Source organism: Falco cherrug, chromosome 5 (assembly GCF_023634085.1).
Source record: "Falco cherrug isolate bFalChe1 chromosome 5, bFalChe1.pri, whole genome shotgun sequence".
Classification (NCBI taxonomy): domain Eukaryota; kingdom Metazoa; phylum Chordata; class Aves; order Falconiformes; family Falconidae; genus Falco; species Falco cherrug.
Window position 1 is genome coordinate 38039110 of NC_073701.1, and position 26926 is coordinate 38066035.

Consider the following 26926-nt stretch of genomic DNA (forward strand, 5'->3'; position numbering starts at 1 on the left):
TCCCTGTATACATCTGTGCCCCCAAATAGTTTGAAACTTCCAGTGTCCCTGGAACTGAGCTGTACCTTTGTGACATGTTTTTGTGTATGTAACCAAGGCAGATCTGCCCTGATCAATGCATGGATGTGGAGTTTTCAAGGAAAATAAAGTGGGTGGCCACCTTACGGTGGGCATGTAGTGGGTCACCTGTGCTTAGGCCACTGCAGTTCTGGGAAAGATGTGAACAGAGACCCTTGTGCTTTTACCAGTGCTACAGAGGTTAATTGTAGTTCCTCTACCAAATTCCAGGTGAGATCGTTACATGATGCTTATCCAATCTTTTCTTTGCTATGTTGTTCAGGATTTTTAACAGAATGGTGATGGTCAAAGGCCTGGGGAGCAAAGTCTAACAATCAAGATTGGAGTCCTGCGGTGCTGGTTGCTGCACAAAGATGGGAGAAACCAGCTGGAGACAGATGTGACATTCTCTTCCCTTACCCCAGTTCTTACCCCATTTTGGCATATAAATAATTATAACTTCAGGCTAAGTAAAAGCACAGATAGCATAGCAGGCTACATTGACTTGAAAAATACAGTTCTTCCTGGTGCATTTGGCTTTTATTTCTAGGTTACATATTGTACACTCCAAATGAAGTGTAAAAGTGGAGCTGCTTGTTCTGCATAGATATTGAGGAGCCCACAGTTGTCTGTTGTTCCAGGAAGAGTTTGTTCCGTTTCCAGTGTCCAAGACCTCTTTGTCCTACAGTGCCCAACACCCTGCCAGCCTGTGCAGTGCTGCTGCCACCCTACCGGTCATTGCTTTAGTGCTAGAGACACCATTTGCAACACACTTTTGGGATGAATTTGTGTGGACTATGGTGATGTAGATGCCACAAAATAACATCTCTCCACAACTGGACTACGTGTTCTGTAACCAAGGTGGGGATGACTGAAAGCAGCTGCATCTGCATGCAATACACTGATTTTAAAGAGTTGAAAACATGTCTAGTTGCCTTGGTCTTTGTCAGGGTATCCAGACCAGCTCCAGCGTTCAGTTTGTCTCCATTTCCAACGCTACCTTCACCACAGAAATGTCTGAAGCCCACTCAGCAGTATATTATGTCAGAAGCTTGATAAGCATGTATGTAACTAAATGGGTGGATTTCTGAAGAGAGGAAATAACTCTGAGATATAAGGACTTAACTATCCATTGCATTGGCCTATCAAATGGGTTTGGAAGGAAACAGTCTGTTTGTTTCCATTATATTTATCTTGTGCCAATATCAATGTTTCTGCAATTGTCAGGACTTAGAAAGACTTTACTCCGTCCCATCTTCTGAATTTTTTTTCTTTTCCACCTTTCTCTACATCACTTGAGATAGTCATAGCTCAGGACAGGATGCAGATTGTAGAGTGGTGGTTGAGCTTCAGATACCTTTGATGCATCCTGCTCACATATTCAAGATACTTGATGAGCTTATTAATTTTCCTGCTAAATGTCTGAACCCTTTTTAGCCCTTCTCTGAGGGAGCAGGGATGCTGCCTCCTAGGATCACCTGTGAATTTTGTTTAGCAAATTCACTTTTAATGAAGAGATCACATCAATGTCAGCACTTAATCTCTGTCTAACTTCTTCCAATGCCACATTACAATGGTGGCATACTATGGGCTTTAAGTTTGTAACAGTTCATTGCAAGCATCCTACAACCCCTAAATTGAGCATCTCTTGTAAGGCTGCCTATAATGACCAGGCAGAAATCTCAATGCCATATTTGTTCCTCTGCAGAGCGGGACACCTGCCTAAAGCTCTGCATACACTGACAGAGGTTAGGATGGTCAGGGATAAAATTGGTTCTGCATTGCCATACCTCCCAGGAGAGCTTAGCCTTAAATGTAATTACCTCAGCCTTTTCATGCATATCTCCTGTGCTAATGTTAACTCTTCTCCTTACCTAGTGAAAATCCAGAGATGCTCTCTCAGTGATGGTGAACAGAAAGCGTGGCTGGTGGAGTGGTTAAGGCTCACTGCCTTCAAAAATTTAGTTGAGCCATTTCAGCCACCTCCTGTTATTCTAGTGATCAAAAGGGAGGTAACTTTTTCTCAACTCTATTAGAATATTCAAAACCACTTTATATTCCTGATGCTGCTTTTTTTTATTTATTTTTCTTTTTGCTTGTAAATCTAAGCTCTTTTATTCATGTGTGTTCCACTACATGTCTTTAAGTTTAAATGATATTTTTAAGTAATATTTTTTGAAGATTTTTTAGGGATTACTACTGCAAAGAAAAAAAGAAATCACTTTCCCATACATGTGATAAATTCAGAGCCCAGTATTCAGACTGCAGCTCTTCCAGAACTGAAAACAGTCACTGTATTTTGGAGACAAAACCATAGACCGAGGTTGGAAGAAACTCAGGAGGTCATTTATACCTTGCTCAAGCAGGGTCAGTCATCTGACTTACCCCACCTCGCTGTCTTACACGCACTGTAACCTTAAGTCTAACACTAGCTGTCAAGTACTGAAGGAAAAAAAAAACCCACAAAACCCACAACATGGTATGTCACTTTGAAGCACAGCCACAAACAGTTCTTTCCCTCCTACAGTATAAGCGATCTCTTCTGCTAATGTGAAGCACAACATCCCTATCTGATAGCACAATTCCTGTGTAATCTGTTGCACACAACTGCCACTAGTTTCAGCCCAGACCTGCTTCTGTATTTGGAGTTGTTAGGAAGTGCTGGGGGCTGAGCACGGTGAGCTCTGTGCTGGGGGAGGGGGGCTGCATGCAACGCGCGGCAGCCCTGGTGAGGCAGTGCAGAGATTGACACGACACTGTACATAAGGTTTTAGGACCCAAAACCCATAGAAGCAAATTTGGCCTAGGTGTCCTGATATTTTAGCATCTACCCTAAGGGGTGGAGGAATAAAACCATCTTTCCTGAAGTGAGTGGTCTCACCTCTGCACTGCCATGGCTGTGCCAAGGGAGACCCCAGAGGGCAGCTCCAGCTATTGCGTGGGGTCTAGGGCTAGAAAGAAGCTGTGCTCATCTCAGTCCTGCTCTTGGCTTCTTGTGTGTGCAGGGTGAGTCCTGCAGTCCTTGGGAGAATTAAAACAGTATGTAGGTGCCTGACAAGGGTCATACTGGGATCTTCAGAAACTCCCAGGCACCCAAGTACATCAGTAGATCTGCATCTCATTCAGTCCCTCACAGCAGGATTCTGAATTTATCTGTAAAGAGAAGCTACTGGATGCCCAGTGGGCCACTGTTCTGGGGAAGGGGGTTCTGCTTGACAAGCCTAGGGGAGCTGAATGGCAAATGGCAGAAATGATGCAGTGCTGGGAAACTGAACTCACCAGAAACCTTCCTCAGCCTCACTAGCAAGCTGTCTCCCTCAGCCAGGGCTTAGCCCAGCTTTCCAGCCAGGTTTCCATCCTCAAACACACATCATTGAAACAAGTGAAAAGTCAGCCTGTCAGATTTGTTTTACTTGGCTGAAACTGGATTTCCTCCCCACACTTCCTAACTACCCTGGCCTATAGTCCGGATTTGACAGCGGTCGGCCAAGGGACAGGTTTTCTACATGCCCACATGTCTCTTGGTGACTGAAGTCATGTTGATGAACCCTCTGTACCAGGTTACTGTGCGGTCAGAACATGCTTCTTACAGACACAAGAATAATCAATGAGTTAAATAGCTTTTCTTCAGCTAAATATGCTGTGCATTTAAAATGTCTGTCCTCTATGACAGCATCAGGCATTGGTGATCACACATCAGGCAGTGGTGGAAGATGTGTGGGCTAGGATTGTATCTTAGCAAGAGATACCATAGAGATCTAACAGAAACATGGAGAGTGAAATGAATGGGCATGAATGGCATCAGAGGATGTGACAGAAGGACAGGAATCACAGCTGTTGATGATACCTAAGCTAGAAGATTATCAAGATCACAGCACAACTTGCAGCTTCTCAAAACATCCAGATTGGGAATAAAGCAAAATACAGGCTAAACACATGGAGAGGTAAGATAAAGGCAAGCCTGGAGCCATCAGAGACATCCAAGCAAGGAGGCAAAAAAGAATGAGTAAACCACCAATGTTTCCTAATACTTCTGAGAGATGGAACAAAGCAGGAAGACAAAAGATCACAACCGCTGTGAACCCTTAACATGAACAAAAGGCAGATCCAAAACCAGCCTGTGGTGACATCCCTAAAAGGAACTCCAGAGATGTGACGACTCATTAGTTCATATCCCTTGTCCCCCTGTGTTTACAAGGAGTCCTAGCTGGAGCACACAAGCAAATATATGTTGGTTGCTGAGAACATGTGGCCATGAAAGAATGTGAATGAAATCAGTGGTTTAGAATAAAACCATCTCCCCCAATAAGGTCTCCTATTGAACTCTGCTGCATTAGTTGAGATTTCTGCACTCTGGTTCCCAGCAAAGGAGCCGAAGTGTGGTAAACTCTAAAAGATGATGTTCTGCATGAGGAATATGGAATATTCATGCGCAGCCCTGTGAAGGTAGGTGTGTGCTCCAGATCCTGTGGTTAAATTAATCCTTAAAGCACCTCAATTTGATACTGCTTTGCTCTCTGTACAGAATATATCTGAAGGAGAGATAATTTTCTCTCCTCCTCTGCTTCTTTCTTTCTCTCTCTACCACCTGTTTCTGCATCTGATGTCTTCAAACTACATTGAATGAACAAGCCCTGATGCATGGCTGTGATCCCGAGGAAAAGGTATGTTGGGAATATTAAGCAGGCCGTGAATGAGGGGAGAGAAACTCTGCAGGTTATGTATGCTCTTCCTTGCCTTCATTTCTGTGTAAACTCTCACTCTAACTCATTGTGTAAGCTGCTAGATGGGTGTCAGACTGAGCACTGCTTATTAAACACATAGTGCACTGCTTATTAAACACATATAGTGAGGAAATAAGGGTTGGGCTAGTGCAATAAGGAGAAGCAAAGCCTTGATCCCAGTTGTCAGATGGCTCCTGGCTACTGGCTGGACCCAGTGCTCATCTTCCCAGGGGGACTGGACTGGAATTGACTGCAATTTTATCCTCCCCTCTGTCTCTAAGCACCTCAGGGTGCTTGGATAACACAAGTGTCTGAATTCCGCATGCACTTTTTTCTCCACCCTATTTTCTCTCAGAGACTGGGGGCACATGCTCGCCACCTGAATGCAAAATGGTTTCTTTATTCCTCCTGCTCAGCCACAGCCCTGCTGACTTCAAGCACAAGGCTAGCTGTGCAAGGCTACAGCCATAGATAACACAGGAGCAGTTTTGTGGCTGTATAAAGGAGTCAGTGCTTAGAGGGTACCTGGATCCTGCCTGTCCCACTGCCTGCTCACTGTGTACACTGAGGTGTGTCTCGGTTGGAGGTAGAGGGTGGCTGGTCCTTGCTGGGACTGGGTGGCTGCAGGTTTTCATTTGTGTGATATGTCTTCATACAGGCTGGGCTTGTGTAAAAGCACACCTGCTGTACATGATATGGGTGTGATATAAAATGTAATGACCTACCAAGTCAGAGCAATGGTCCCCACAGCCCAGCTCTTGGTGTCCTATGGTGCCAGTAGGAAATGGTGTTTTGGAAGGCCGTGTGAGCCTGGCTGCTCTCAGCAGTGCCGTCCCTGTATGCCCCACCAGCACCATGGCATTTGGTGAGCAGCAGTTCTGCTTTCACCTTATCCACTGCCTTGGTGAGTCTGTAAAGATTCCTAATATCCTCCTCTCCAAAGCGAAGATTTCAGCCATTTTGGCCTCTCCTCTCAAGGTGGCTGCTCCATTCCCCTGGCCATTTTAGTTGTTCTTCTTCATGCCTTCCCTGACTCCACTCTGCCCTCCTGGGAAGTAGTGACTAGAACTGCCTACTGCTTCCCAGAGCTGAGTGCACCCAGGTTTTATAAGGTGGGAAAATTATACAAAGAAAGAGGCCTGTACAGCGGCATCCTGTTCTACTCAGGAATCACCAACTTCAGCCAGTGCTACCTTTGACCCCTCTTCCCATCCATTCCTGGTATTGGGCAAAAAAATTTTCACAAAACATTTTAGCTGTGATATTTCTCAAAATTTTTTTTCCTTGTAAATGTAAAACTAAGCAGAGAAACTTTCACAGGGTGTGTGCAAGAGAGAGACCCTGACTTCTTGTTCTGCAGACAGGGGGACAGCTCCCTTCCAAGCAACGCAGTGAGAGAAGCCCCAGTAGATGCATCCTCAAGGGAAATACAACCACTTCTGTGTAGGAAGCTACTACAGCAGAACAGGCAGAAGAGTGTGATGACCCAGGGAGGAGTGAAGGTGAGGCCTATGCTGATAGAAGTGGCTTGAGGGAATTTTGTTGCAGGTTAATTGCCTTCATTAGCAGTTGTCCTGTGGAGAATCTCTCCTAAACCAATCTTGCAGTGTGTCTGTCAGCCAGCATTTCTGATGACCTTACTGAAAGGTCTCCTATGAGGCAAAGGAGCAAGAATGAAGGAAGAAGAAAGGACTTTCCTGGCTCTTTTCCTGAGTGTGAAGTGCTAAAGTTATAGATAGCTTTGGATTTTAGCAAAGAACAACCAAGAGAGAAAGCAAAGAAAGCACATGCAGTTTCTGGGGACAGAATAACATAGCAGTGACTTACAAGATCTAAAATTGAAATGTCCCTGCACAAAGACCATGCTCTGTTTAAAGAAAAAATAGTAGTATTTAAAAACTGCATATATTCTCCAGCAATTGCTAACCAGACCATGGCAGGACTTCAAAGCATCACTTTCTGTTCATAATACGGCTTCTAGCATAGTCAATGCAGACTTTTGCCATTTCATGCAACATCTTTTAGGTGGGGAAATGGGAGAAAGGGGGCAGACTGTGCCTTACTATTGCATGTCTGTGGCTTCAGTAAACTTGCTTGGGTCCTGGTGGCATTGCGTGTGCCAGCTGGATGCTCTGGGGGAGACAGCAGGAGGTGAGGGGAGGTTCTTAGTTTGCCACTAGCCAGGGGAGGGGTTCTTGGTTTGTTGAGCATAACACAGGTGCTGCCGGGGGGGCTGTGGCAATGCAGGACTGAAGCATCCTCCCCTCAGTTCCTGAGGTACAGCTGGGGAAAATGCATGTTGTGTGGGAGGCCAGAATATCCCTCAGGATGGTGAAACAAACTAGAAATCATATTTGCCCATTTTCATCCTGGTCCTTTTACTGAACTCAACTCAACAGCAGAGATGAGTAACTTGGGCCTTCTGACTCTTAGTGTCATCAGCTAAAAAATGGGGCTAACATCAAGCTTACCTACTTTCCAGTGAGTCGCAGCTAATTAGAGTTAGCGTTAGTTAATGTTTGCATAGCCCTGGGATGTGAAAATGGCAATATCATGCTAAGTATTACACCTGGTGCCTAGACACCATGAATCTTCATAACCAGAGCAGTCAATTAAATTAGCTGAAAGTGGAAAGATGCAGCAATGAGGAAGGCGGAGGAGATACAAACATAATACTGTATGTATGATGGCCTGCAGCTGCAGAGGGCAGGGAAAGCTTTGCTTCTGATACTTAGGGAGCCGGAGAAAGAGGTCTCTGTTTGTGTAGGAGGGCAGATGCTCCCCAACAGCTTTGGGTTGCTGCTGCAGCAGTCTACTGGCTGAGGAGGGGAAGGGTCAGTTCCTGACATGGTCCTCACTCATATTCTGTCAAGGATGCTGATTCTCTGTGAGGTCTACAGGACAAAGCTGATCAGCATTTTCTGGAGAATGAAGGTGAAGAGTGAAGCCTGTGTCATGTCTGTCAGCCAGCACCATCCTCAGTGGTGAGCAAGGAAGACTCTTCACCAGGGGCAATACAGGGCAGTGTTTCACTGGTCACGGTGCAGGACAGCTCTGGGCATAACACAGCCTTGTGGGTACAGTCTCCAGCAAGAGATCCATTTCACCCACGCCAGCTGTGGGCGAGAAGCAGACACTCAGGGAGAGTGTGGCAGAAGCAGGGTGGGAACAGACCTGTCTTTGCTCCCAGCAAAGTACCATTCTGAAGGGGAAAGGAAAGTAGTGGGACTTGGTTGAGACCCAAAGGGGGATTTAGTAGTGTGTGATGCTATTTCCCAAACCTGGATTTTGTCCAAGACACCCTGGTTTTGGATGATTCATCCGGAACTACAACACTTGTCAGGAGCTTGGCTCGCAGCCTCTTTCAGGACTGTCCCAAGCCACACAGAGGTCCAACTGCCTGTAAGGGTGTGACCCACCAGGGAGGCAAAGGGAGGGCTGCCATGCTTTGAATCCCCCGTGCCATTTCTTACAGCTCCCCAGTGCTAACCTACCTATTAGCTGAGGACTTGGCTACAGCTCCTGGCTACCCTTCCTACTCTGCAATTGCATTCTGCTGCCCTGAAATCCTCTTCCTCACATGCGTGCACATGCGTACCCTATGGTTCAGAGGGACACAGAAGCTGTCACTGGTTTCTGTCCAAAGCTCCTGCACAGTGGTGGAGCTGGCTCATCTTTCCCAGGAACAGGCTCCATTTCAGTGCCACAAGACATAAGTTATGCATCTGGAAAGGTTATTAAAATTCCTTGGGACCCTTTGGAAGGAAGATGCAATCTTGAGATGAAAAGTGGTATTAAAATGTCACCTGGTTTGACTGCTGGCACAATCAGGGCCTGTGGCTTTAACTGGGGAGAGGTATCCTCGTGATGCTGTAAGGCAAAGATTGCTGACACTAAGCATATTCCATTTATGAAGTCATAAAAGTGTCTATACTAGGTAACTGATTTAGGATTTTGTTCCTCCTTCCTCCTCTTCTCCTTGTCCTGTGGTTTTTCTTCAGCCTTCTTCTCCTCCCCACACAATCTTTTCTCCTCCCAGAGAAGTCGCGTATCTCCTCCTGTCAGAATGATTATTTTCCCCTGTATTAGAATGAATGATTAGTCTTTGTCTAGTTGCCTCCATAATTAAGTGCTGCATGAAAGAATATCCTTGTAAGTAACCACAGCAGTTTCTCCCTGTGGAGCTGTTGGGAGCATGGTACAGCTCTCCATCAGCTTACAGGCAGGGAGGTGGGTGTCCGGTGTGGATGTGCATTCACAACCAGCCCCTGACACAGGTACCACATGCACAAGCTGCCATGCTTGTAGCTCGGGTACGTACCTCCCCAAGATGGATGTGTGCACATGATGATCTCTGCATCTATTTGTGGGCTGCTACAGATACCCCAGATGTGTGTATGCACAGGAGCGCACACTCAGCCCCCCCTCTCCCCGGTATCCAGCCCTACACAGGCCTGAACACTCCTGGCCAAGGACTGAGCCTCTGCATACTTCCAGCTTGCCTTTCTCATTTCCCTGACTCAAAACCGTCAGTCTAGTTCTTTCCTGCCTTGGTATATCCCCTGGATAACCCCGATATTAGAGAGCACTCTTTGGGGAGGGCTGGGGTGAGGGGACAGGTGGTCAGTGAAGAAAGGATATTAACAATAAAGTGTAAAGAACACCTCACCCTTCCTATAAATATCCCAACAGCTCCCCTGTTTCCTAGCAGCACTAATGAGGCTCAACAGGAGTGGTGGAGGGCGACAAAGGAATCACTGATGAACAATCAGAAATGGTGCTTTGTTGCTAATGGGACTAATGAGCTGCTTTGCATAAGATGAGAGGGAGGAGGAAGAGGAGCAGATAGGTTCTTGGAAGGAAGGCCAGTGGCAGCAGGAGCACCATGAGGGGTACCCTGTGGTGTGGCAGTGCTTGCTGCCATTTCTCTGCTCCTTCCCTGGGAGGAGGCACTGACCACAGGATAGCGAGCTCTGGGCAGCTTTGCCCGAGTGCTCAGGCACAGCCCTCATCATGGTGTGAACAATGACTTATCACAATATGCCTCAGCCCATATGGCAGGTCTTGTATCATCCTTGTGTATCAAAGAGGTTAATCCGAGGGCAACATATCTCCTGTAACTCCAGCGGTCAAGACATGGACATGTGAACCTCCAAAGAACAACTCGCCCTGCACCCTGCTTTTAGAGATACCCAAGTTAGAGCAGAGATGTCAGACTCTGAAATTGCATTTACTGATCTCCACCTGTCTGTCTTCTGAGAGGGCGCCAGATATGACCAGGCAGATATCCTGGGGGTTATTATCCTGTGTTGAAGGAGATTTGCATCTTGTTCCCTACCTTTTGCCAGTAGGAACTGGGGTCCAGCTGTTTGACTCAGATTTCACAGGGAGTTGGTAGCTGTGATAAGGTTGAGGAAGGAGGAGTGTACGGAAGAAAGAGCAAGAGACAGAGACATATACTGCAAAGGGGAGATGATAGTCTGTGCCTCAGCCAGCTGGGTATAGGCAAGGGGAGAGTTTAGCTCCAGCCCACACCACTAAGGTTTGACAAAGAATTTATGACTTAAGAAACAGGGTGGCCTGGTGCACTCTGGCAATGCATGGCAGGTACACAAAGATAATTTCCCAGTTTGAGAATATGACACAGGTAAACTGCATTTGGGTCACTTTTCCTCGGCACATTAGCACCACCTCTACTATGATTGCTAATGTGAAACCAGAGGGACTATGGTGCCCTCTTTTGCCTCTTAAACCTGACTGCTGATCTTTGCAGCACTACTGGGTGAGAGCAGGAATACCATCTCTATCACCCTGTTTCAGTCTTTGACCCATCTTCTGAGGCTGCTGGCAACCAAACAAACTATGATCTCCATTGCAGTCCAGACAAGCATCTGCTAATAGCTGGCCTGAGGTCCATTAATGTATTTCCCTTTCACAGAAGCCCCAGGAACAGCCAGAAGATGGTGATGACCGTGCAGCAAGAGCAGCAGGTTAGAAAGGCTGCAGCATTGCTCTTGTTTGAATTCAGAAGCAGATGCCATAAATTATCTTGCAAATGAAGCTGTAGGAATGATTTTCTGCCTCGCCTCCATAATTTGTTGGCACTTTATCTAGGTGCACAGCTGCAGGTGGGGTGTTGTCACCAGAGGGAGAAGGCACTGAGCTCTCTGCCCACTTATTAGCTTGTACTGGGAGAGATGATTATGGGCTGGGTGTAGGTCCTCTAGCAGAGAGGAGCTGATTAAAACCTTTTTTCCCCTAGGACAAGCTGTGTGCAAGGCTGCACACTGACTCCCACTGCCAATACGGTCTCCAGTGTAGGGGGCATCTCTAGCATGAAGTGGACCTATAGAACCAGTTCTACATTCAGAGAAGCCTGTGGGCTATGTAAAGCCACCAAATATTCACATGGCCCCTATGCTCTCTTTTGCAGGGAAAGAGGGTAATGGCAAGGGATAATTTAGTACTGGGCTTGTGAGAGTTACAGTGCTATGTTGTCTTGAAGCCAGCCAGTTGAGATGCCCTTGTGTTGGGCTGGGAGAGACTCCGTGCCCTGCGGGTGTTCACAGGGAACCTGTGCTCCCGATCTCCTCTGTTTTTTTCCAGCTGCTGCTTTTCTCCCTCCAGTGTTGTCCCCCTGCATGTTGAACTCCAACGTGTCAACTCCCTGAGTTGGGCCCAGGAGGATGTGATACCTATACCTAAATGTGGAGGTCTGAGGTGATCTGTAAGGCAGATCATTTACAGGATCTTTGTGTTGCTTGTGGGATATTCAGTCCTGTCGCATTTTTTAAGTCTGTGCCTTGAGTCCTGCACTCTGTGTCTTGCTGTGAGTGTCCTCATCTCACTGCCCTGACTCCAAGGGCTGCTGAAAATTATTCTCCAGGCTCACCTTCTGGCAGTTTTGCATAGCTGCAGAGAAGCCCTGCAGAAAAACCCTGCAGGTTTTCTCTGATGTTGCATGTAGAATATTGCAAAGAAAAGAAATAAAAAATATACTGTTCACTCAAAATCTGCAACCCATCTTTTCAAATGGCCACCATGCTGTTCTGATGCCTGATCAGAGAAAGAAATCTACCTCTTTGGTAATGTGATGGGTGATGTGATATTATCCTTAATGTCTGTAGTGATAGGGGGCTAATGGAGGCCACAGCCTTGTGCACACACAGACAGAGATGTTTAGATTTCATGTGTCCCAAGAGTTTACAAGAGAAATATCTGTGATAGGCGACTGGAGCAGAACATGGAAACACGATGGACAAGATGCCACATGAGTTTTGCTGTTACGGTTTGTCACTGCCATGCTGGTGGTGGTGGCAGGGGTAAATAGCACTTGACTAGAAGGGCTGGAGGCCAGCCTGTAGCACAGGAGGGAAAGCCTTGCAATGCAAAATTGCAGAGAGCGATGGCAGGATGTTATCTATGGTCATCGGTCTGGGCCCAGTCTGCTCTCCGTAACTGCTTTACCAGCTTCAGCCTGTGATTGACATTTACTGCCAGCTCCTTCCCCAGAGAAGGCAAAGGGTACTGCTGTGTGGGCCCTAACACCTATGTACATTTTTCCCTTCAGGATCCAGAGGTGCTAAGATTGCTCATTTGGAGCACAGTTTTGTAGCCTGTTCACCTGCTGCTGATCATGGCACCAGTACCTGAGAGTTTTCTCTACTTATTGGCACACTTCAGTCTCCACTTGCCTCCTCCCCACGTTTCCTTTCCCAAAAGTCAGTCAGGCAGAGGCAAAAAAAGGAGGAAGGACACCAGACAGAATTGCCTAATAGAAATATTTCCCAGCATGTCCTTTCAGGGTCTGGCCCTTAAAATACAGGAGAGGGTGTTTTTTTGCTGCCTGAAGTGACTATATTGCAGCTGATCAGTGCAGAGGTATCATCCTTCCAGCTGGTAAATGCTCTCCTGCTTCCTCTGTATAATATGCTATTAGGGCTGAAGGATGCTGTGTGTTTTCTGGGTTTTTTGGGCTTTTTTGTTTGTTTGGTGCTACTTCTAGTTTGGGAAGAAAATGTCTTTGCTGAAACCATGGTGGGCAGAAGAATGTCTGTCACATTCCCATGGCCATGGAGCTGTTGTGCTACTTGTGTTTATTCCATCTGTACGATTATGCTGGGTCTCAGAAGCTGAGCTGCATCTGCTGAATTCTTTGGCTAAACACCTGGAGATACTACTTTGGAGGCATTTGTAGCATTAGACATTTAGATGAACATCAGGAGCTGCAGGTTCAACCACTTCTATCACAAACTTCCAGTGCAGCTTTAGACAAGGTGTTTTAACCTCTTACACCTCATCTCTGCCTCCCATCTGCAAAATACAGATATCTAAATCTTTCTCTTACCCTCTTGGATTGTAAGTACTTTGGAGAAAAGTTTTTTCTTTTTACAATGTATGTAACAGTCTCTCTTTGCACTTCTGAGCATGACCATACCATAGACAGATAGTATCAGTTAATATTAAAGCTGATCATTTTTAGTAAGTGATGATCTAATGATGCTCTTTGCAAGAGGGTGAAGGCTACACTTGGAGTCCTGTTCCAGTTCTTCTGTATCAGTGTTTTCTGTATCTCTTAAGTTCCCTTTCCCATTTTGTATTCTTTTTTTCTCTTGAATTCTTTCATGCTGTGCTGCTGTGGCAAAACAGCTGCCACGGCGTACCTTGACATATATGTATGAAGGCAATGGGAGGTGACAGATGGGAACAAAGTCCTCTTATCCTGGAGGAGAACTGCAACTTTGTAATCCAAGATTTGCAGTCAAGAAGGTTTTTAACTCTTATGGTTCTGTTGACACCTCAGGCCATATTCATACACCGAAGAAGCATGGTGAAAGGGCAAAAATCCACGATGCACCCAAACTTTCACAGACATTTGGCCTGTGAAACATGGCCAGGAGCTCACTCTCTGTCATCTATGGAGACACCCATTTCTGGGGGCTATGTAACATCTGAGCACTTACATGCATCAAGCAGAATATTTACAAACATACCCAGTTGAGGGAAGGAGTCTCCGTAATTATCTTTAACTTCACCAGCATCACTAACAGGGGAATTCTTCTTTCTCTGGTAGATTGTTCTAGCAGAAGCACCATAGGACTCATTGCCATGGAAACAAACCCTTTTCCTTCCCATATTTCAATGATGTCTTGAAGGTTTTCAGGGCCTTTCCCCCTTTTTCCTCTGCTTGACCTTTCAGCATTTACTGTGCATCATATGCTGGAAGTGCAATGCTTTTATCCTTCAAAACCCGAGCAAAAAACAATGTGCAAAATTGTTCTTCCATCTCAACTGACTTTCTGCCATCCTTCCCTCTTATTCCTTGTCTCTGTCATTAGATGGCTTAGGCTTTCTATGGTAATCTAACTCAGAAACAGCAATTTGTGCGATACAAGGTTCCTTTGCCTGTGCTCCAAAGTTCTCTCCAAGGAGAACATCTGACACGGACCTGTCTTGCAGATGAAGTTTTTCCCAGTTACACAATGCAGTTGAATGTCTTTTGTGTTATGGGTGGGGAAGGGGCAGAAGGTAGAAGGATTTCCAATCCTGGGAAGAAAATGATGAAATGTGCTTTCAGAGCAATGATTTCCATCTCTGCAATTTCACCGCCTTACAGCCTCTGCTGTGAAACATATAACCCCAGCCTGCTTGCTTCATTGCATAGAGCTGGGTGCACCTGCTTATTGGAGTCTCAGTTGCTGAACAGCACAACAGATGAAAGAAGAGATCTAGGAGCAGTTAAGCACTGAGCTTTAGAGATGGTCCTCACTATGCTGTGCAGCTGCCTGTTACCTTGCATAGTCCATTCCTCTAACAAGCCCTGCAGTTCCCTCTAAACAATGCGTGTTCCACTGCAGCTTCTCCCTTATGGTCCACAGGCTCATGAAAACCTCTGTGAAAAGCTGAGAGAAGGGTCTTATGTCAGTGGTCATCATGGTATATCCCCTCAGCATTCATTGGTTTCAAATAAACATTATTATGAGAATATCCCCAGTCATTGTTTCTCCCCTGCCTCTTTGTCTGCCCCTCCACAAGCACAGCTTTGGGTACCTTTGCTCTTACCTGCTAAGCTGACAACAAAGGATGTAGTGCATTTAGGTTTTGGTGCTTCTGAGTATGTGGAAATAACTGCCAGCCCTAGATGGCATATTTGTTTTCTAGACGATTAAGAAAAAGGCAACTTATTTGAATACAGCAGGCACTGGAAGAGCACCGAAGGCATCCTTTGACCCATCAAAAGAATAAGCCAGTACATCAAAAAGCACTAGACAGTGCACAGGGCTGCTGCATTTACCTGCCAAGAATAAGAATAGGACCTGGATCTCTTAGCTGAGCTACTGAGGTGGGATGACAAGACAGCAGATAAACAATGACCAATCTTAACAGGTGTCGGGCTCACTGCAGAAAGAGAGAAAAATAAAAGGAAGGGCTTCCTGTGATTCAAATTGCTCCTTTTTGGTAGTGTGGAAACACACACCTTAAACCAGTCATCAACCATTATCACTAACTCCCCATCATCTACAGCAACTGGCCTGCTCCAGGGGAAGGGTCAGAGGAGAGCATTACCAGAGCCCAGTGTGTACACTGCTGCGAGGCTTAAGACTAGCACAGCATACATGTGTGACTGCCTCCCAGGGACATGAGTCTCTGCTGTGTTCTTATCTGTGCTCTCAAATGGAATCAGGCTGAGCTGCATCATTATTTGGTTAGGAGACCTGTAACTTAGACTAGAAAAAGGTTTTGATGGATTCAGTGTTGGCAAAATTCCTACAGAGTCTGTGGAAAATGTAGTTCACAAGTCAAAGGTGTGGATTTTGCTGTGGGAGGTGCTCTCTGGGGAGCAGAACCACATCGAGAACATGAGGCTGTGGAAGGTTTTGCTGCCCAGGCCCAAATGACACAGGGAGGCAAAAGTGCTAAACCACACTGAGTTCACAGCCTAATGACAGAATTGTCTGCCACCAAGGAAAGTGCTTGAGACTAAACCATTATGTAATTGCACTGTAAGCTCATAATTACTTATTGTGTTTCCTTCCAAAGATGCAGGGCTGAACAGAGTGTCTCTTATTTTGTAGCAATTACTGATAACAAATGCTTTAGTTAAAGCTTAGTAAAAATACTTTTGGTCAAAACCTCTATTTTTCCAGCACAGACTAGAACTTAATATTTTTGGCCACAGCCCAAAGAGGTGACATTTCAAAGTATGAATAAAACTAGCATAACAACTTGCAATTGTGTGAGGACAACTAAGATCTACATTTCCTGTAATTCCTTCTGTTGCCTACTGTTTTTTCTCATGATATGGACCATCTCTGTTTGGTTGAACTGCCAAACAAAAAGGCAAGAACCATCTTTCTGCTACAGTTTTGTTGAGTGCCTTGCACAAGAGCTATTGGGGACTGATGCTGGGGGCCAAGGTGTGAGGCCCCATCAGCCAAGGTGACACTTACTGCTGTGATGAGATGAGCAGAGATGGACTGCAGAGCTGGAAGGGTGGTCCCATGGGAAATGTAATCATGCTGATGCCAGTCACAGTTAGTGGCACTAGGGCTTAAATCCCAGTCATCAGGGTTATCTGAGAGTGATCAGTGCTGGCAGGAAAAGGGAAGCAGTTTAAGCAGATGGGATATCTCTAATCTTCCTAGTAGTTGTGTTTGTGCGTTGGTGCCATAAGGGCAAAAATCTGTATATCTAAATCCCTTGTCTACACTTGGAGTGTATCCAAATAAATGTCAAGGTAAACAATCACAAATCCTGGCTTGCACTGTCTACCCTTGAGGCCTCCAGTGATGTCACCAGGCTGGGTGGCTATGGACTATGGTCCCTGCCAAATGTACACAAGGCTTACTCTGAATGTATCCTTTGGAGCAGAGCAGCTTCCCTGGCACAGTCAGGAGCCAACCCCTGCACTGGCACCTGAGCCAGTCTGCAGCCTCATCTTGCAGTGGAAAGGGGCTCTGGGACTGATACAGAGCAGGAATTTGGGACAGCTGGGAGTGTGTAGGTGACAACTTCTCCCAGGAGACTGTCTGTGCATGCCATTTTCCCCAAGCAAGAGGGTCTGTGCTCTTCAGACAGCAGCAACATGAAGCTGCGGGGGCTTGGCTGGGCTCCCATGTGGCCCTCTGCTCCACTGACATGCCATGCGGCTGTGCTCCGGGGCTGCCTGGCTTCCAGGGTGTAAATCAGCAGAGCTGTGTGGCATGGGGTAGGAAGCCAATCTTTCTGGGCAAGAGGGAAGCTGCCTGTGAGTGCCGTTTGATTGTGGTAGGAGCCAGCAGTGGACATGCCTCTGCCCATGCATCCTCCAGCCACCCCACCCCAACTCAGCACCCCTGGCCCCTTCCACCCCACAGCCTGTAGCTGTTATGCTGCTGTCTCAGAGCTTAAATGCTTCCTGCTTCCCTACCTGTACAGAAACGACTTCCTATCCCCCCGCTCGGACCAGCCCCAGCTCACTTTGCTTCCGTACGCCTCCCCAGGCCTCTCTGACTCCTTCAGAGCTGCCCACCTGATACACGAAGTCCGCCACAACCCTCTTAAATGTCTTTTTTCCAGATGTGTCCCTCTTCATTCTTGTTAGTGACAATTTCTGCTGGTTAGTGTGGCTGCTCCAGCTGCCCCTTGACTGCCTCCCTAGGGGAATGATAGCTCCAGTGCATCCTGCAGATGTGCAAACAGCTGGATGCAGGAAGCACTTGCCAAAACTCCTCCTCTGGATGAATCAAAGACCACAAAAAATACATATCTAGGGAAGACTTGACCTATGCTAGTCCTATTGTTCACTTCTGCTTAGGTATAGTAACGTTGTCTTATTATATTTTTAACTCTATTACATATTTGTTTAAAAAAATGAAGGGGTTTGGATGGAGAAGACTGAACTAACTGGGCATTTGGGCCAAGTCTGTGAAAAGATCTTGGAATTTTGAAACAGTTAATTTTGGACACAGCTGAAGATTTGATTTGGGTGGTTTTGGAATAGGAATTAAAAATACTGAAAAATGAAATTATCATTTTTAAGAAAGTGATCTGGCTGAAAACAAAAACACCCCCATCTTTTCAGAGTGATTAAATAACTCTAAATTGTAAGAGAGGTTGGTTTGGAAAGAATGAAAGGGGTTAGGCTGGATCCTACATAAACTACTTTGCTTAAAATCTGCTTTAAAATATTATTTTGGGTTTAATCTTACTGGAGGCTATATAAATGAATAAACGTGTCCCCAGCTCTACGGTACACAGCAGTGAGAAATGCTAGAGGTGGACTTGCACACTTTTGAATGGAAACCCTGTTTTTGTACAGTACAGAAAGAAAGAGATAGTCACACCACAGAAAAACGTACAACCTCTAAAGAAAAGAGCGGAGAGAAAAAGAAATATGGGGGAAAGGATATATCCTGTCAACAAAAAGGAAGCCTTGGTAATATGTATTTGTTTTATGGTGATATGTTTTATTAACAACTTCTTAAACACTGTTTGGACTTGTTTAAACACCAGTTTTATACAGATTTAACTAAATCGGTTTACAAAGCAATTGAATTAAGTCAGGCAATCTCTTAGAGCACAGGCACCTGTATCATAAGTGTTTATATTGGCTTAGCTTGTGTCAGTAAATCATCCTTCCTTCATTGCCTGGCTTCTTCCCACAGCAGCTGTTTGATTGCACTGCAGGTGGCTTTAACTCTCTCTCTCCCTTTGGAATTTGACCCCATTCGCCTGCAGCAGAAGGGTGGTGAGCTGGGAGAAGGACAGGCTGAATGCAGGCCTGTCTCCCTGGTGGGCTGTTTGAAAGGTAGTTCCCGAGGAGGAAAAAGAGGCAGAGCAGACTCAATACCTGCATCAGCTCAGAGACACAGCTTGCAGCCGACTACGGTGGAGTGCTGGCTCTCCCAACAGCCATTTTAGTTGCAAGAGCTCAGACCCAAGAAAAAAGAAGTTGGTTGTTGTTTGGTTGGTTGGGTTTTTTCCCCAGAAAGTGAACAGTGCACAGGAAGATGGCTAATTTCCTCCCGCTCCAAAATATTTTGTGTAAATGTCTTTTTGCTCAGGTCACAGTGATGCTATTGTTATACAGTTGACACACTGAAACAGGATTCCTCATTGGCTTCTGCAGCATGGGCCCCAGAGAAGTACAAAGCAGCAAGTGCCCCTTTCAAACCAGTCTGTGGCTCAATATTCCTGATGATTTTGCACCTTCCTGCAGTTTAATTATTGCTAGTCCCTGCATGTTAGCAGGTGCCATTTCAGCTTTGACCTATGGTTGATGTGCAAGTGTCCTGTTTTGGCTGGGACAGAGTTAATTTACTTCTTAGTAGCTGGTGCACAGCTGTGTGTTGGCTTTGGTGTGAGAACAATATTGGTAACACACTGATGGTTTTAGTTGTTGGTGGGTGATGTTTATACTAAGTTAAAGACTTTTTAGTTCTACAGGCCTTGCCAGCAAGAGGGCTGGAGGGGCACAAATATCAACTGGAATCAAAGGCAGCTAAGTGCTATGCCACCATTGATATTGTGAATGTGAATTCTCAATCCCTTTGACTGCAGAGTGAAGGCCACTAGTTGCCTTTACTTGAAGGAGTGTCCAATACACCTGAATTGACTGTCCCAGAGGTGGAAATGCATCCCTATCGTTTACCATGGACTGATCCAGGCTGCACTGGAAGAGGGTGAAGCTCCAGAGTACCTGCAATACATTGACATCATCTTATGAGGCAATAAAGTTTTTGAGAAAGGGGAGAAAATAATCCAAATCCTTCTGAAAGGTGGTTTTGCCTTAAAACAAAGTAAAGTCAAGGGACCTGCACAGGAGATCCAGTTTTTGGGAATAAAATGGCAAGATGGACATCGTGAGATCCTAATGGATGTGATCAACACACATAGTTGTTGATCACATCCATTGTCTCCACCAACTAATAAGAAAGAAACTCAGGCCTTCTTAGGTGTTTTGGGCTTTTGGAGAATGCACATTCCAAACCACAGCATGATTGTGAGCCCTCTTCATCACGTGACCCAATTTTAAATGGGGCCCAGAGCAGTGACAAGCCTTTGAACAAATTAAACAAGAGATAGTTCAAGCAGTGGCCCTTGGGCCAGTTTGGACTGGGCAAGATGTAAAGCATGTGCTCTACACTGCATGCGGCCAGGGAGAATGGCCCTACCTGGAACCTCTGGCACAGAGCACCAGGGGAGACCCGAGACTGACCCTTGAGCTTTTGGAGTCAGGGATACAGAGGCTCTAAGGCCCACTATACTCCAGCTGAAAAAGAGGTGTTGGCAGCTTATGAAGGGGTTTGAGCTGCTTTGGAAGCGACTGGTACTGAAGCACAACTCCTTCTGGTGTTCTGGTTATCAGCGCTGGGCTGGATGTTTAAAAGGAGGGTTTCCTCCATACATCATGCAACTGATGCTACAGGGAGCAAGCGGGTTGTGCCAATTACACAACAAGCTCAAATAGGAATTCCCAATTGTTCAGGAATCTTGGAAATTATTATAGACTGGCCAGAAGTTAAAGAATTTGGGATGTCACCAGAGGAAGAAGTGACATACTAAAGAAGCCCCATTGTATAATGAACTGCCAGAACATGAAGCAATATGCCTTGTTGACTGATGGGTCCTGTCATACTGTAGGAAAGTATCAGGGGTGGAAGGCAGCTGTATGGAGTTCCCTACAACAAGTCACAGAAACTGCTGAAGGAGAAGGTGAATCAAGTTCGTTTGTAGAGGTGAAAGCTTTCCAGCTGGCTTTAGATGTTGCTGAACGAGAAAGGTGACTGATACTTTACCTCCATACTGACTCATGGATGGTGGCAAATGCCCTGTGGGGGTGGTTATAGCAATGGAAGCAGAGTAATCGGCAATGCAGAGGTAAACCCATCTGGGCTGCCACATTACGGCAAGATGTCGCTGCTCGGGTGGAGAGCCTGGTTTGTAAAAGTATGCCATGTGGATGCTCACATACCCAAGAATCAGGCTACTGGAGAACATTTAAACAACAAGCAGGCAGATCAAGCAGCCAAGATTGAAGTGGCTCAGGTAGGTTTGCACGGCCAGCATAGAGGTGTATTATTTACAGCTCAGTGGGTCTATGACAATTTAGGCCATCAAGGAAGAGGTGCAACATATAGATGTGCCTGAGATTGAGGAGTAGACTTAACCACGAACACTATTGCTCAGGTAACCCATAAATGTGAAACATGCACTGCAATTAAGCAAGCCAAGCAGTTAAAGCCTCTTTGGTATGGAGAATGATGGCTAAAATATAAATATGGGGAGCCCTGGCAAATTGGCTATATTACACTCCCACAGACCTGTCAAGGCAAGTGCCATGTGCTCAGAATGTTGGAAGCAACCACCGATGGCTGGAAACATATCCTGTGCCCCATGCCACTGCCCAGAACACTATCCTGGGCCTTGAAAGACAAGTCTTATGGTGACATGGCACCCCAGAAAGAACTGAATCAAACAACGGAACTCATTTCTGACTTGAGCCAAAGAGCATGGCATTGAGTGGATATGTCATATGCCGTATCATGCACCAGCCTCTGGGAAAACTGAACAATGTAATGAACTGTTAAAACTACGCTGAAAGCAGTGGGTGGTGGAACTTCAAACACTGGAGTACACATGTAGCAAAGGCTACCTGGTTAGTCAACACCAGAGGCTTTGCCAGCCCTCCAATAAGTCAAAGACTTTTTGGTTTTTCAGGCCTTGCCAGCCAGAAGGCTGGAGGGACACAAGAAATTTGGTGGGGACACAGCCAGGTCAGCTGACTAGCCAAAGAGGTATTCCATACCGTGGGATATCATGCTGGGGGGAGTTGGCTGAGGCCTGGAGATCATTGCCCAGGGACTGGCTGGGCATCATTCAGCAGGTGGTGAGCAGTTGTATTGCACATCACTTGTTTTCTCCCGTCCCTTTGCCCCTCCCTCCTTTTCATTATAACTGTTATTGTCATCATTGTTATTATTGTTCTTTCATTTTTATTTTATTTCAATTATTAAATTGTGTTATCTCAACCCTTGAGTTTTACATTCCTTTCCAATTGTCCTCCTCAGCCCTCTGGTGAGGGGGCAGTGAGCTAGTGGCTACGTGGCACTTAATTACTGACTGGGGTTAATCCATCACAGCAAGGAGGAAGAGAGATGCTGTCCAGCGTCCATGGTGGATCCATGCAGTTCCCAGCATCCATCTTGGAGGATCAGCTGCTTTACACTCGGCATGTCTTCTGGTGCATCAGCTGAGGGTGCTGCGTGTATCTGGGCATCTGCTGGCGATGTTGCTGTGTGGAAAAATTGGGAATGGAGCTTTCCTGCAGTACAAGCACACCCACTAAAAAACACTTATGTAGGCCTTCAGTGCCCCTAATTAGTGTATGCGTTATGTTATTTTTGCAGCATTAATTTCATAGTGAGCTGTTGTAGGTGTCCCCTGCAGTGCAGGAATGGTGTCCCAGACTGGGCAAGGATGAACCTGTGCCACCAGGCCCACTGGGACTCGTGGGACCCTGGGGTGGGCACAGGAGATAAAGGACCCTCCCTGGCTTCTCCTCCAGCAGAGCAGCCGGGCAGCAAGTGGCCGAGGAGCTTGGGCAGCACACGCTTCCAGCAGGACCTACCAGCAGCTCCTCTGCCCAAAGGTTAGCCAGAAGACACCTGGGGGGCGAGCACACACCGGGCGTCCCAGGCGACTCACGCCGGGACCGGAGCCGTGCGGGGGGGGGGCTCACCGCCGCCCTGCGGCCGGAGCGGGAGCGGGCGGCGGGGCCGCAGCCGGGCCGCGAGGCCAGCGGGGTGCGGCGGCGCCACCTTGCGGGCGGCGGCCGTTGCGGCAGGTGCGAGCCCGTTGAGCGGCGCGGCGCCGGGCCTGGGGCGCCGGGCGCTGCCACCCCTGCGGGCTGCCCGCGACCCTCGCTGCCCTCCGCCCTGGGGCGCTGTCAGCGGGGCCCCGCACCCGCCCAGCCCCCTGCCGCCCTCCGTTGCCCGGCGGCACAGCTCCTGTCCCTTTATTACCTTCTGCCTCGCACCTCCTCTCACCTCGCAGCTGCAGCCGTCCAAGATGCTCTCTCTCACTAGGGCATCTTTCCCGGTCTGCTACATGTCAAGCTAAATGAGGCATAATTAGGAATAATTATGACATGACAAGGTCTGGAATGAGAAGCAGATGGGGCTTTCCCCAGGATGCTCCAGGTTGGATTTCAGGGAGGAGGGGATGGGGACAGAGCAGGGACATGTCAGTCTTTCATGGTTTACTACCTTTCATCACCTCCACTGGCAGGGGCTGGAGGCAACACCCTGCCCAGCAATGCGTTGCAGTGAGACCAGCACATGAGGTCTGCACTGTGACACCTGCCTTGCTCACTGGGGCTGCTCTGTAGTGGCTTTACAAGTCGCTTATTCTGTGTTAGAAGAGCAAAGCAGCACTTGTGTGTGGACATGCATGCTATCCCTCTGACTCTTCCTTCTGCGCAACATTAGTCCTAATTTTACAGTAATGTATGGAGTTTTTCTCTAGGAAGGAGGTGGAAGAGGGAGAAGTGAGGAGTGTTGGCTCTTTGGTACAGGCAGAAGATTGATGCTGAACTGCAGAGGCCAGGAAGGTGTCCCTTCTGAAGGACACAGCTGCTCTGTGTTGTATGGTGGGCAAGTGCAATGCTGGAGAGGTGCTGGACACTGCTAGGAAGAGGGATATTTAAGGGAAACCTCAGCCTTCAGGTCTTCTGAGAAGATGCTCCTTGGAAAGGGGATAAGGGAGAGGCCCTTGCTGGTGATGTTTCTGGCACATTTATTTGCCTTGGTGCCTGTTACAGGGACAGGAGGGAATGTGGGTTTTGACTGGAGGTGTGTGGTGCAGTGGATCCACATGGCTGTGTTGTAGGATGGTAAGTGCAAAAGTGTGAATTTTCATGTGAGTATCCATTTCTCATTAAAACCTGATGTCATCTGTAAGAAAATCCACAACTAAGGAAATCTATAACCACTCTCTTTTCCCATTACAATAATATGAGAAGTTGCAAGGATTTATCGCTGGCCTTTTGTCACTTGCATATCTAGGTACATCCCTCAGGGGAGAGAGACAAACCTTACCACACAGGAGGTCATGATAGCATGGGGTACACTTCACCCCCAGCTAAAGCACTGCATTTGTGTGCCTTTTTAGCTACCTTGCTGTCTGGAGGTGCAGACAACAGGCAAGAGGCCAGACTAGCCCAGGTCTCAGATGAGGTTGTTGGGAGTCAGGATGGGTGGCAATACAGGAGCATTGTGCTGCTCTCACCTTCATCTGCCCTCTGCCCTCCGACTCCCCAGCCACACACCAAGGCAATACCTGGCACGCAGAACAACTGGTTTTCTGTCACCCCTTGCTATACAACCTTGGCTGCAGTGAGAGCATCCAGAGGGAGCAGTTGCTTCCCTTTCCTCCAGGATAAATCTTGCTTGTTGCTGAGAGGCATTTTGCATTTAGTTTTTCAAGCAGCCATTCTTCAAGCTGCTCCTGCCCCTAGTTACTAAAATTTTAGATTTTCTGTTCCCAGCAAAAAACCTGCTTTTTTCTACAAAAGAAAAGCAAAGCGAGGTTTTCAGAAGAATGTTATGGGAGATGGATGGGTGCACCCACGAGTACACTCAGGAGCTGCAGGCTTGTTCTGCTCAGGCATACAGTCATCCCATCTCTGCTTCTGTTCAGCTAGTGTTGCTCATGACATGTCCAGTACCCCACATGGTTGAATTCAGCTTGCTAACTGCTACTCTCCCTATCTTGGGGTAGGTTAGCTAGCATCAAGTCTTCTTGCTCATTGCACAGTTTCTGTGATGCCTCACATATAAATAAACTGCTTGGTTCAACAGTGGACTTGCAGAATAATTCCTCCTAAGGAGCTGCCTCTGCACTGTGATAATGCTGGCTGCAGGTTTTTACTTTGCTGGAGCTTGGAAACTCTGGCTTTGCCAAAGTCAATAGCTTCTTGACATTTTTCCTAGTGAGTAGGAATGAAAAGCAGTATTTCTGGTTTTTCCTCTGCAGGGAATTTTCAAAATGAAACTGAAGAATCACTTCTGGAAAATCAATCCTGCCATCTCAGAGTTTTTTAAGTGTGCCATGCTGTTAAGACCTTTTCATGCCAGAATAGCTGAAATAGCTATTATTCTTATTTATTTTTCAAAACCAGTAAAGGAAGGATTTTTATTAGTATCTCCTGAAATGTCTTTTCTAGAATAGCTGCTTCTGTTTCTTTTATAGCGAAATATTTTAGCACACCAATAAAAAGGGAGGGTGGGTTCATCTCATTCAGCTTTACTCATAGAGAAGTTAAGCATTCAAACACAGCTTGTTTGGGGTCATTCCACATTCAGGGAAAGAAGCATGAATCAACAGCATGTTTCAGTCAGATCATGCTCTAACTTGAGCCAGAAGAGATGCACTTCCATCTCACAGAGCACTGAGAGACTAGTACTGCTCACTTCTTGTTTGTTTTGTGATCAGACCCACTGAATCGCCCTCTGGATGTTTCTCTTTCTCCTGTTTTGCTATAGAGGGAACCTAAATGATTATTGCCCAGATGCCTATTTGTTAGATAGCTAAAATTAGTACGATGAATGTTATCCCACAGGTCTAGTTCAAATTTGAAAATGGCAATTAGATATTTATGTCTTTTGGACATATTCAAAAATGTCCTCACTAGTAAACATGATCATCAGTACCCTCCGTACCCCTTGAGTATGCATAAGTGAAGCTTGGCTACTTCAGGAAATATTGCTTAGCTTCTCAGAGAGATACTGCTCATGAGCATAATACTATTGTTTGCTTATACACTGTGACACATGCTGTGTTCACACACACTGATTGTGCCCCCCTTGGGCATCCTAGATAGCACTTTTTCTGTGATGGCATCTTTCATCATGTCCAGTTTTAAGAGCTATCTTCATCAGCAAGACAAACTGGGGAACATTTTATGTTGGAATTATTCTAAGAATAGAAATCTGCTGGATATCTATGCAAGATGCCTCGTGGGTTTATTGCCTTGTTGGCCCTTAGATCCTTTCTTGAAAGTATAGGTAGACACTCCAAAGCAGACCAGACTGGAAGACTCCTCTGTGCTGGCTGTTTCATGTACCCCCACAGCTTACAAACATGTAGTATTTTATGTACCTTGAACTTGCCCAGTGCTGGGTTCTGGCAAGCTTTCCAGCTGAGTTTACTACAGTTTGTAGTAACTGAGAGTGGGGAAAATCTGCATGAATGGTAGTTATGGAATGGAAATAATCTCACCTTCCCTGGACTGCTGGAGGCCTAAAGGGTCGGCATCTGTAATTTAGATACCAAATCAGATTTAGAAAAGATACATGTGTCTAAGGTCGGCTTCTCATGTGACCTATAGATGCCCCCAGGTAAGTTAATTAAAGGCAGCTGATGAGGAGATGTCTCACTCTCCTAGAAAAATAAATGTCTTTATCTGCATTTTTAGGTTTCTGGATATTTTTGTACATATGATCTACTCTCATCTATATCATTCCAGCTCCAGTCTGAAAAACCCAACTTGGCATAAGCAAGCATCTGTTCTAGTTCCTCTTGGTTCTGGCTGGGAGTCACTTCTAACATGGAGAGGTGATGGGGCAGCTCAGTCCAGATGATAGGAATTATTGTCGTTGATGTTGCCTCAGTTTATACACTGCAGATTGACCTCAATAAACAACAGATAATGTAAACTACCTCCCCTTTCTCAGTGTCTTCTCCACAGTTCAGCACTTTACCAGCTGATACAGGGATGTGGCTGTGCCAGGAAAATTGGGAGGCAACACAGCATTAACCATTCACTGATCAGATATTGTAGAGACTCCTGGTTACTGACCATTCCCACAGTGGTTCTGTTCTGTTTTCATCATCCTCAGTCATAGCAGCTGGTAGGATGTGCACCAGTAGGGATATTTGCTGCTCAGCATATGGCTGAGTTTCACCTTGAGACCTCAGTTCTGTCAGCAGTTTAAAGATAAAATGCCACCTCTCTAAGTGAGTGTCAGAATCACCACAAAAATCACTGAGAGGTAAGAGACATAATCCCTCAGGAGCATCTCATTGATCCTCTCATGGTTCCCAAGCAGCGTGTAGTCCTGAATGCATGGCTGTCCATTTCTCCAGATTAGTTGATTTAGTTA